The sequence below is a fragment of the Lutra lutra genome, chromosome 9, assembly GCF_902655055.1.
Source record: "Lutra lutra chromosome 9, mLutLut1.2, whole genome shotgun sequence".
Lineage (NCBI taxonomy): Eukaryota > Metazoa > Chordata > Mammalia > Carnivora > Mustelidae > Lutra > Lutra lutra.
In genome coordinates, this window is record NC_062286.1 from 93,392,162 (window position 1) to 93,404,356 (window position 12,195).

Consider the following 12,195-nt stretch of genomic DNA (forward strand, 5'->3'; position numbering starts at 1 on the left):
CACTTTGGAGAACAGTGTAGAGATTCCTCAAGAGATTAAAAATAGAGCCTCCCTATGACCCTGCAATTGCACTACTGGGTATTTACCCCAAAGATACAGATGTAGTGAAAAGAAGGGCCATCTGTACCCCAATGTTTATAGCAGCAATGGCCATGGTCACCAAACTGTGGAAAGAACCAAGATGCCGTTCAGTGGACGAATGGATAAGGAAGATGTGGTCCATATACACTATGGAGTATTATGCCTTCATCAGAAAGAATGAATACCCAACTTTTGTAGCATCATGGATGGGACTGGAAGAGATTATGCTGAGTGAAATAAGTCAAGCAGAGAGAGTCAATTATCCTATGGTTTCACTTTTTTGTGGAGCATAACAAATAACATGGAGGATATGAGGAGATGGAGAGGAGAAGGGAGTTGAGGGCAATTGGAAGGGGAGATGAACCATGAGAGACAATGGGCTCTGAAAAACAATCTGAGGGTTTTTCAGAGGCGGGGGGGGGTCGTGGGAGGTTGGTGGAGCCAGATGATGGGTATTATGGAGGGCACATATTGCGTGGAGCACTGGGCGTGGTGCATAAACAATGAATTCTGTTACGCTGAAAAGAAATAAAAAAATAAAATAAAAAACATAGCTTTAACCATGGTGGTGGGGGGAAGAATGGCAGGTGTAAGGTTTTATAGGAGAGATAAACACAACACCAGGCAAAGTGGGTGCAAGGCAAGATTTATTAAAGGCACTCTCTGGCGAAGTTTCAGGGCTCAGGAGAAGGGGAGCCAGGAAAGTTGTGCTGGGAGGAGGTGGGCACCCTCGGGCGAGGTTCCACAACTCTGGAAAGCAGAGTGGGGGAAGTCACTCTGGGAGGGAGTTGGCGGCGGGGGGGGGGGGGGGGGGGGGGGGGGGGGGGTGTCTTTTATCTGTCTCCTGCATAGGTATTGGGTTACCTATGGAGACGTGACCTGGGCATACATCCTTTTGTGGGAGAGTCAAGGGTTAAGGAGTGGGGGCGGTGGGGGTAGGCTGGAAGATGGAGTGGGGGGGAGGGGGGGCGGTCATTTCCATTGCTCTTCCTGCACTCCAGGAGCCTCTGGAGCCGCTGGTCATTTCTATTGTTTGTCCTGCACTCCTGGAGCCTGCCAACCCAACAGCAGGTATTTTATGGAGCACAGGGTGTTGTATATCAACAATGAATCTTGAAGCACTGCATGAAAAACTGATGATGTATTTTATGGCTAACATAACACAATAAAAGGTGAAAGAAGAATGAATGAAAGAAAGAAAGACAGACAGACAGACAGGAAGGCATAAACAACACATAAGCATCAGAAGTTTACACACTGGTGCCCCCTGTTGGCAAGTACATTGATATGTTTATGCCTTCTTTTAGCTTAGTATCCATCTGAATTCACAGCTTGGACATTTTTATGTGAAGGAATTATTGTTCCACCTTCATTTTTCCAACTTGCCCTCTAAATCACCAGCTGTGGCAGTCTTCTCATTAACTGCTGATCTTTGAAATGTCTCTGTTCAAATCATTGTCCTGTTAGCCACCTTGCTGGCCTGTGGTTCAGCCTCACTTACCATTTTAGGACTTCTCTTTCACTCCCTTCCACCCAAGGCCGCCTGCATTACCTCTTTTCTCTTTCCCTCTTCAACACAATGTCAGTTTTGTGCAATGACTAAAGTTGCACTAAATCCTGAGTGAAGGCACTAGGGATGCAGCTGAGTGTGGCAGGTGGGGAGATTCTGGGATCTCTTTACATATCATGGGCAGAGAGCATGTGAAGGGGTTGAAATTCCATAAAAATGAATATTGCAAAGAAGTGTGTGTTCACGTGTGTGGGGGGTGGGGGACAGAAATCCATTTCTTTTGCCATGTAATGCAATGAAGAGTCCTTCAAGAAATTTCTGATTGAGATACTCCTGAGACACACATCACATCTTCTTGAACATTTCTTACTCTGGCTGCATCAACTGGCTTTGCAAGTCTGGCTGCTGCATGGAGAGTCTCAGTCTCTTGCTTTCCATCTGGGCTTCTCAGATACTGAGGTATGGGTCCTTCTGGGAGTTCACCTGGTACTCTCACCTGTGAGACTTGGAAGTGCCAAGAGTCACAACTCATGACTGGTGGTTTGAGGGGTGGGGGTTGAATCCTTGAGAATGAATGTTCCCTTTCCACCTCTGTGATGGCAACTCTAATGTGCATCCCATAAAGAAACCTGAAGGTCTTGGTGGGACCCCGGCCCCAGTTCCCCACAGGGGTGACCAGTTGGAGAATGGACCCTTGCTGTTCATGAGGGAGCAGGAGGCTGGCTGAAGACAAAGCAAAAGCTGGCACCCTGCACCCCCTCTCCACCTGCTCCCCTAGGTAATGTGTGACATTCCTCAGGCACCCCTGACTGCCTTAAGTGAGAAACAAATAGTTAACTTGCAGAACTCACAATCCTACAAGACAGGAGTCTCTGTTGGTTTACAAATGTCCTAGAGATCTACAAACAAAGAAGTTACCTTATCAATAGCACAATTTCCAGAGGCAAATAACTCAGTTCCTCAAACCCTAATGTCACCCTCCCCTCCATAAACAAAACTGAAGGAGGCTGTGGTAGAAGGAAATGTAAATATAGTTAAATCTCTTCTGAACCTAAATCTCACTAACAAAGAAGCTTGATAGCAGGATTGTGACCTCCCACCAGGAATCTCTCAACCATCTTGATGTTAATGGCTGGCCAAAAGCCAATGTTGATTAAGCCACAAGGCCTCAGGTATCTGGCACCTCGTAGGCCTTTTTTAGCATATGAAAGCTCTGTTGAAACCTCCCTTCCCCTCCCCTTCCCCCAATTGCAAGGTACATAACCTGCCATCTCTCACAACCTGGGGCAGCAGCTCTTCCTGCCCATGGGTCCTGTCCCCATGCTTTAATAAACCACAATTTTGCACCAAAGATGTCTCAAGAATTCTTTCTTGGTCATCGGCTCTGGACCTCAACCCACCGAACCTCACCTAAGTTCTAGAACTTCATCACTGTTGCATTCCCTCCTTTTTCCTCTGTCTCATGGTCCTCTGCCATCACTCTTCTCCTTTCCCTAGGTGTCCTCCCAAGTCAAGCCATGTGCTCACAAGCCCTCAAGAGTCTCAGGTGAGGTGGGATGGGTCCACATCCTAGCCAACACAGAATTATAGTGGAATCTAAAATAACTCCTAAGGAGCACCTGGGTGGCTCAGTGGCTTGAGCCTCTGCCTTAGGCTCTGGTCATGAACTCAGAGTTTTGGTATTGAACCCGTATTGGGTTCTCTGCTCAGCAGGGACAGGGCTTCCCCCTCTCTCTCTGCCTGTCTCTCTGCCTACTTGTGATCGCTCTCCCTCTCTCTGTCAAATAAGTAAATAAAATCTTTTAAAAAAATAAAAGAACTCTTATGATCTAAAATTTCTTTGCCTTTGGAGACATGTCTTGAAAGAAGTTGCTGTGGCCAATGTCGGAGAGGTTACTGCCTATGTTCTCCTCTAGGATTTTGATGGATTCCTGTCTCATATTGAGGTCTTTCTTCCATTTTGAGTTTATCTTTGTGCATGCTATAAAAGAATGGTCGAGTTTCATTCTTCTGTATATAGCTGTCCAATTCTCCCAAGCACCATTCATTGAAGAGACAGTCTTTTTTCCATTGGATATTTTTTCCTGCTTTGTCAAAGATTATTTGACCAGAGAGTAAAAGCAAAGGAAACAAAAGTGAAAATGACCTTTTGGGACTTGTCAAGATCAAAAGCTTCTGCACAGCAAAGGAAACAGTCAACTAAATGAAGAGGCAACACAGAGAATGGGAGAAGATATTTGCAAATGACACGACAGACAAAGGGCTGATACCCAAGATTTATAAAGAACTTCTCAAATTCAATACCCCAAAAAACAAATAATCAAGTCAATAAATGGGCAGAAGACATGAATAGACACTTCCCCAAAGAAAACACACCAATGGCTAACAGAGACATGAAAAATTATTCATCATCATTAGCCATCAGGGAAATTCAAATCAAAACCATATTGAGATACATCCTTACACCAGCCAGAATAAAAATTTAATTAGATTTAAATTAAAATTAGAAATTAACAAAATTAAAAATTAACAAGGCAGGAAACAACAAATGTGGGAGAGGATATGGAGAAAGGGGAACCCTCTTACACTGTTGGTGGGAATGCAAGTTGGTGCACCGCTTTGGAAAACAGTGTAGTGTTTCCTCAAAAAGTTGAAAATAGAGCTACCCTATGACCCAGCAATTGCATTACTGGGTATTTACCCCAAAGGTACAGATGTAGTGAAAAGAAGGGCCATGTGCACCTCAGTGTTCATAGCAGCCATGTCCACAATAGCCAAGCTGAGGAAAGAGCCTAGATGCCCTCCAACAGACAAATGGATAAAGAAGGTGTGGTCCATTACAGAATGGAATATTACTCAGCCATAAGAAATGATGAATACCTAACTTTTGCATCGACATGGATGGGACTGGAGGAGATTATGCTGAGTGAAATAAATCAAGCAGAGAAAGTCGATTATCATATAGTTTCACACTTGTTTCCACTTACTTGTGGAACTTGAGGAATAGCATGGGAGACATTAGGAGAAGGAAGGGAAAAATGAAGAGGAGGTCATCAGAAGGGAAGACAAAGCATGAGAGACTGTGGACTCTGAGAAACAAACTGAGGGTTTTAGAGTGGAGGGAGATGGGGGATGTGCTGGCTTGGTGATGGGTATTAAGGAGGGCATGTATTTCATGGTGTTGTTCATAAACAATGAATCTTGGAACATTACATCAAAAACTAATGATGTACTGTATGGTGACTAACATAACATAATAAAAAATAATAAAAAAATAAAATAAATAAAATTCCATCTGCCCACAGACTGGCTTTACTGAATTCAGTTTTGTAAACAAAGCTTGAATCCAATCAAACAGCCATTTTTGTCAGTCTAAATGATATCCAGTCACTGTCCCAATTTTTATGCGCTGGTTTTTGGGATTGTGTATACATGATCTGAACATTATGAGGGTCAATTTGTTTGTTTCTCCTTGTATTTCTGTCAATTTTTACTTTATTCTTTTGGAGTTGTGTTTTTAGGTGTATATAGGTTAAGAATTCCTGAATTTTCCTCATGACCATTTACCATATGTAATTTTCTTCTTGATCTCCCATCGTATTTTGAACTATAGCCCATTTTGTCTGATATCTAATTCATATTTATTTGTTAAATATTTTCCATGCTTTCAGTATCAATATTTCCGTATATTTACACTTTTAGGTTGAGGTATATTGCTTCAAAAAGTATCTAGTTGGGATTTTTTTTATCCATGTCAACAATCTTTGTCTTCAACAAGAGAATTTACTCCATTTACTTGGAATATAATTATTGACCGTTTTGAATTTGTTTTCACTAATTCTTTTTTATGTGTGTGGGAAAACTTCTCACCTTCCTTTCTTTTGTTTCTTTTAAATGTGTTTCTCCTTTGTTTCTATAGCTCAGATTGCTCAGATTCTCTTATTTTCCTTTCCCTACTACTAGATTAAAAGTTGTGTTTCTATTTGTGGTTAATATAGAAATTGTAACAGTCATATTTACTTAAATTTAAAGCTCTCCCAACCACTGGATCAGTTATAGGATGCTATTCCCATCCACTTCTACAGGCTTGTTGTTCAGGATTTTTTTCCATCTCTGATTCACTCCACCATGTAGACATTGCTGTTCCAGTTATACAGCTAATGATTGTTTTGATTTACCCCCAAGTGCAACAACTTCCTTGCTTATGGCCCTCTTGAATTTTAGATCTTCATTTGGGGTTAATTTCTTTTTCTCCTGAAGGAATTCATTAACGAGGGAGTTGTGTGGAGAACTCTATTAGTTTTTGTTTTCTACTTTGCACTTGTTCTTGAAAAATGGTTTCACTACACTATTCACAGTTGGCAATTATTTTCCTATAATAATTTAAAGATATCCCACCTGTGCCAGATGTCAATCTAATCACCATTCCTGTGTAGGCAATCCATCTTTTCTTTCTGTTTTTATGACCTGCTGCTTGTCTTGTCTTTGGTTTCTGACAATTTTACTCTGATGTGTGTAGGTGTTGATTTCATTTTACTTAACCTGCTTTGACTTGTGCACTTCACAGGCTGAGTATGTCTTTCGCTAAGTCTGGAAAATGTGCATCTTTTAAATCAATGAATATTGCCTCTTCTTATTTTCTCCTCTGGAACTTCAAGTGTGTGTGTGTGTGTGTGTGTGTGTGTGCGCGCGCACGCGCACGCCACACTGCATGTCTTGCATCCTCTTTTTCAAATTTTCTATCATTTTGACTCTATGCAACATATTTAATGGGTAAAATTTGATTAATTATAGCTATTACAGATAAGATGTTTGGACATACATCCCTGATCTTGTTTTATATTTTCTAACTTACCTTTCTCGCTTTGTCCTTTCCCATGTTACTCAATCCAGCTTGTATTTTTGTTTGTTTGTTTTTTTGTTTTTTGTTTTTTGATTGGCCAACTTTTGTTCCATTTCCTTCACCAATGGTTTGTAGTTACATTCTCTATTTCTAGCTTTCTAGAATTATTTCTGATTTCTAAAAGCATACTCTATGTGTGTTTGGGTATAGTTTCTTCTCCAAATTCCACTATTTACCTTCCATCTGGCAAGGGTTCCTCCTCAGGATTTTTCTTCAACCATGGTGTTATGGACCAAATGTTTGTGTGCCTCCAAAACTCGTGTGTTGAGATTCTAACCTGAGTGTGCTGACATTAGGAGGTGAAGCTTTTGGGAGATGCTGAGGTCGTGAGGGTGGAGCCCCCAGGTTGGGTTTAGTGCCCTTGTAAATGAGACCCTAGAGTGACTGCTTGCCCCTCCGACCATGTGAGGGCACAGTGAAATGATGGCTCTTTATGAGCCAAGAAGAGGGTTCTTCCACCAGACACTGAATCTGCCAGTACCTCATCTTGGGACTTACCATCCTCCAGAACACTGAGAAATTAACTTCTGTGTTGAAGTCATCCAGTTGGTTGTACTTGTTATAGCAGCCCAAATGGACTGAGACATTAAGCTTGTCTTTCCCATTTTATCAGAATTTTAAAATAAATTATTTTGATTATTTCATATACCCAGTCCACCACCATGATCTCTCTCTCTCTCTCTCTCTCTCTCTCTCTCATTCTCCCTACAATATATGACAGATGTGTCATGTCCTTAACCAGAGGGTCTGTCCTTTGAGTTCAGGACTGCCACACTGCCTTGGACACAATCATTGCTCAGGAACTCACTAAAGAGACAAAAACTATTTCAAGGGGTCTCATTATTCAGGAAATACTCTTGAATTTCCTTTGATGGTGACATGATTTCAAGGAATGTAATGTGGTCTTCTGGTTGACCTGTCTTATAGTACAAATATCAGGTTTCCCAGACAGGATTGGAAGTAACGTTAACATTAAATGTAGACTTCCCATAAAAAAGAATATCTTGCCATTTGCAACAACATAGATGGATCTAGAGAGTATTATGCTAAATGAATTACATCAACCAGAAAATGAAAAATACCTTATAATTATACTCATATGTGAGCCTTTTTTTTTTTTTTTTTTTTAATGCGTGGAGTTAAAGAAACGAAACAAATGAGCAAAGAAGAGAGGAGGGGAGAGAAACCAAGAAACATACTCTTAATTATAGAGAACAAAAGGAGAGTTACCAGAAGGGAGGGAGGTGTGTGGGGACAAAAGGGTGAAAAGGGGGACTGGGATTAAAGACTAGATTTATGATGAAAAAAAAGTTAAATGTAGAATTCGTCACCAGGTGGCAGTGTTGGTCTGCTTTAAATTTCTCCAAACACCATGCTATCAGATGTTTGGTGCACCTAGGTTTATATTTTCTACCACTGGTGTTCTGATCCAATTAATGAGTACATATCCTCCTGTATTCTCACCTGGTGCTTTCAGGGTTGGGGTCCTGTTTAATCTGTCTTTGGAACCAGCACCCAGGGAAAGCAGTGTCCTCTCCAGAGAAACAGGGTCTTCCCCAGGTGGCCAGCACCTGTTTCCTGGCTGAGCCCTCTGTTTTCAGGGTGTTTGTCTCAAAGTTGTACTGTACGTAAAACCTCATATTTGGGTTGATTGAGGTGAGAAGCTGGGGAGCCGATGGAAGCATTCCTATTGCCACAGGCAGAGATAGCAAGAGTGGTTTCAACTGCCTTTTGCCTTCTTGTGACAAGAAAAGGGTAGCTCAGACCTGCTCAAAGACTGCTCTGGATGCCCTTCCTCCCCTGTAGACTCTTGCGATGAAGGACCCAAGCATCCAAGGTGATCACTGCCAGACAAGTGTCTGAGCAAGGATACCCACTGCACTGAGACCATGAAGGGGACAGGGTGGGCTGCTGGTGGGCATTAGTGCCTGTGAAGAGGAGTGAGTGGACTCTGCAGGCCTCTGCCAGAGAATGAACCCACCGGATGAACTATGAGGACAAGTGGCCCCTGGGCCTTTCTGGCACATGCAGGAAATCCACACACTGTTCAGGATGGCTGTCCTAGTTTGGGAGGTGGCTTCTCTGAATAGTGTTGCCCTTGGCTGTCTCATCCATTTTGCCCTCTGGAATATAAGCCTCTTGCTCCTCCTGTTACCTCCCCACTGAGTCACCAGTTGAGCTCAACGGGAACCCCAAGAGTGAGCTCAGAGCCCTCCCTAGTTGCCCACCCCCTTAATTTTTTCTTTCATCCAAGTTGAAATACAAACCTTCCCAGGCAGAACTGGCTGCCATTCTCAGAAGCTACTGGACCAGAAACCCATCAGACCGTCCATCCCTGGTGGCACTTCTGTCCAGGATGAAGCCAGTTCTAAGTAGGCCAGCTTTTTTTTTTTTTTTTCAAGATTTTTTTTTTATTTATTTATTTGAGAGAGAGACAGTGAGAGAGAGCATGAGTGAGAAGGTCAGAGGGAGAAGCAGACTCCCCATGGAGCTGGGAGCCCGATGCGGGACTCGATCCCGGAACTCTGGGATCATGACCTGAGCCGAAGGCAGTCGTCCAACCAACTGAGCCACCCAGGCGTCCCCTAAGTAGGCCAGCTTTAAAGAAATCCACAGACCATGCTCCTGACTGCATCAGTCGGGTGTGAGGTGCGGCAGATGGTATGTCTCCTTTGGAGCCCTGGAGTTGGTCCCGGTTTTCACCTCCTGTCCTGCTTTTTGGTGGGGAGCACTCCCACCCTGTAGTTGCTGTGTATCATTGGGATAACCCCACAGGGCGTGGGGTCGGCAGCTCATCCACAGGGATGTGGTGTGCAGTGTTATAGGATGGGAGACAAAGTTTGTGCTGCAGCTATATGAGAATCATTGAGCCCCCACTGCCAAAGGGGATGGATACAAACCTCTCCAGATGTTGTCATTACCACTGAGGTCATGGCAACACTGCAAAGTGGGAACCTGGGGGGAAGCTTTCCCCGACACCCTTCTGAAAGCACTCCTAGACTCCCAGCTAACCAAGTGTTCTCCTCCTTCAGACCTGGTTCAAGCCTCCTATTATGGAATTTTTGTTTGGGTTTTGTTTTGCATTTCACTCATTTGAGCAGCTGTCTGTCTCTCTGCCTCTCCCTGTTCCCGCCGTGGTAAGCTTGAGCTCAGGGGCTGTGTTGAGGTCATCCTTGTTAAGCTGTCAGCCCTTAGCCCTGGGCTGTGCACATAGGAGGGGCTCCAAGGATCACCTATGCATGTCATTGAAGAGAAGTGCAGAGTGGGTAAGCAGAGAGCTTTGAAGGCTTTTGTGGAAGTACCCAACTTTACAGATTTGGTGAGTTAGGGCTAGGTCTTACTGACTGAGGGCAGGCGGTTTTCCCAGGTCCATTACCAACAAAACTGTTTCTAGGGGCACCCAAGTGCTCTGAGTAAAGTAGGTGGTTGGATCTAAGGAGGCAAAAGTCAAAGGGGGTGTTGGTGGGCTCCAGCCTCCAATGTGAACATCAGGCCTAAGATATAAAGTAAGCCCCAGCTTCCCATGGGAAACCTCCCAGGCCTCCCTACTTCTGCACCTGCCAATGTACAGCTTTCAGTTCTGAGGACTTTGCCCAGGGGCCTGTTGGGAAGAACATGTGACCACTGGATGGTTGGCTGCTCTCTTAGCACCACTGCGGCCCCAGGGAAGCAGCCTGGGGAATATGGCTGGGGCAGGTGGACAGTGGCTCCATTTGGTTCTAGTCATGGGAGATATGTTTTTAGGAGGCAGAAAGGATGGCTTTGACCTCAGGGACCCCAGGGCTATGACACTCAGGAAGCAGGTTCCCAGGTCATCTCTTGGTTAATGGGCTGGCTGCTGGAAGTGCAATTTTGTACCACCTGAATTCTGAAATGTTTTATGTCCACATAATCACTTCTCTTTACCCAACCTGAAGAAAACAAGAACTAGGTACTTCTTTATTTTTTAAAGGTTTCTTTGTTTATCTGAGAGGGTAAGGGGCAGAGGGAGGAGAAGAGAGAGTCTGAAGAAGGCTCCATACTGAGTTGGAAGGCCAATATGGGGCTCAATCTTAGGACCCAGAGATCACAACCTGAGTGGAAACCAAGAGTTTGATGCTTAACGAACTGCACCACCCAGCTGCCCTTGTACTTCTTTATTTTTTAAATAAAGATTTTATTTATTTATTTGACAGAGATCACAACCAGGCAGAGAGAGAGAGGGGAAGCAGGCTACTCACTGAGCAGAGAGCCCCATGTAGGGCTCGATCCCAGGACCCTGAGATCATGACCTGAGTCAAAGGCAGAGGCTAAACCCACTGAGCCACCCAGGCACACCTGTACTTCTTTATTTTAAAGTCAAGTCAATTCTATGTACTTTTCTCATTGTTCTCGTGAGGATCTTCCTCTGGAAGGCTACTTCAGCTCCCTTACAGCACCACACCCGAGTTCCAAGAAAGCTGGAGCTGCAGCTGGAGCCTGCAGGGCCTAAATCTGGGTCTGTCAGACAGGGATGCCCCCTGCGGCCCTGCGCTAAAGAAACCCACCAGCCTGCATTCAAGGGGTGGGGGACAGGCTCCTCTCTCCACGGAGCAGCATACTATCCCTTCTACACAGGGGATGAAATGTTGGTGGCAGTCTTTGGGACACACCACCACAGTTATAATCTTCATGGACAGTTTTGCATTTTCTATTGAAAATGAAGATTCGGGCCAAATGGTGAGGCAGCTACTGAGATGGCAGCAGGAGTGCTGGGTGTCAGTGCTGCTCTTTCATGTGACCACTGTGGGCTTTCCAGTAAGCCCGTTTATTTCTTTGTGTATCTGTCCCACCAGGGGGTTGGTCATTGGTGGTAGCTGTAGATAATTTTTAAGCTAAGTAAAAAATTGCTTGGCACAGAGAAAGTCACATGTGTAATGCTAGCTATTTCACTCTTCACCAGGCTTAAAATCCTCGGTTCTCTGGCAGAAGGCGGCATCACACACACACACATGCGCGCGTGGGCAGGCACTGCTGGGGCTGACTTCCAGTGGAAGCCATCTGACATGTTCTCCTCTGCCTGGTCTTTCCCTCTGCAGATCATATAGCTAGCAGGAAGGAATCTTTCCCAAACCCAAAGAACTCAACCAACCAGTTTTTCCAAATCCCTGTTCTCCTCTGCTTGCCTTCTTTATTACACTTTTACATCTTGGGTGTTGAAATCTTTAAGAATCTGGTTGAAACAAGATTCCATGAGTTTCCTTCTATCTTTCTTGGCTTGAGGACAACAATATAGCCTCCACTACTGAGCTTCCTGTGTGCCCACTGCAGGCTAGACTAGATACTACTGCATTTAATCTTGACCTTGGCCCTGGGGAAAGAGATGTTAATCCTCTTTTCCAGGAAATGAAAATGAGGCACAGAGAGTTTAAGAAACTTGACCAAGGTCAAAGCCAAGGTTTAAGCTAAGGCCACAGATGAGGGAGCAATGGGAGAAACTCCCAGGTTTCTAAATCAGTCAAGGTTAGCAGAGCATTTGCTTTGCTTATACTTCCCAAGGGGCCTAAGGCTGGCAGCTGGCTGCTAAGAGCATCAGTCCTCGGGCCAGGGTCTGAGCCTCAGACCCCAGACCAACATCCTGGCCCTAGGCACACTAACCAGTCCATTGGGCCCACATGGGCCACTTATGTGTGTGCTGGAGGGTGGAGTCACAGGTCGGCCTGGCAAGATGTTGTGCTCCTCT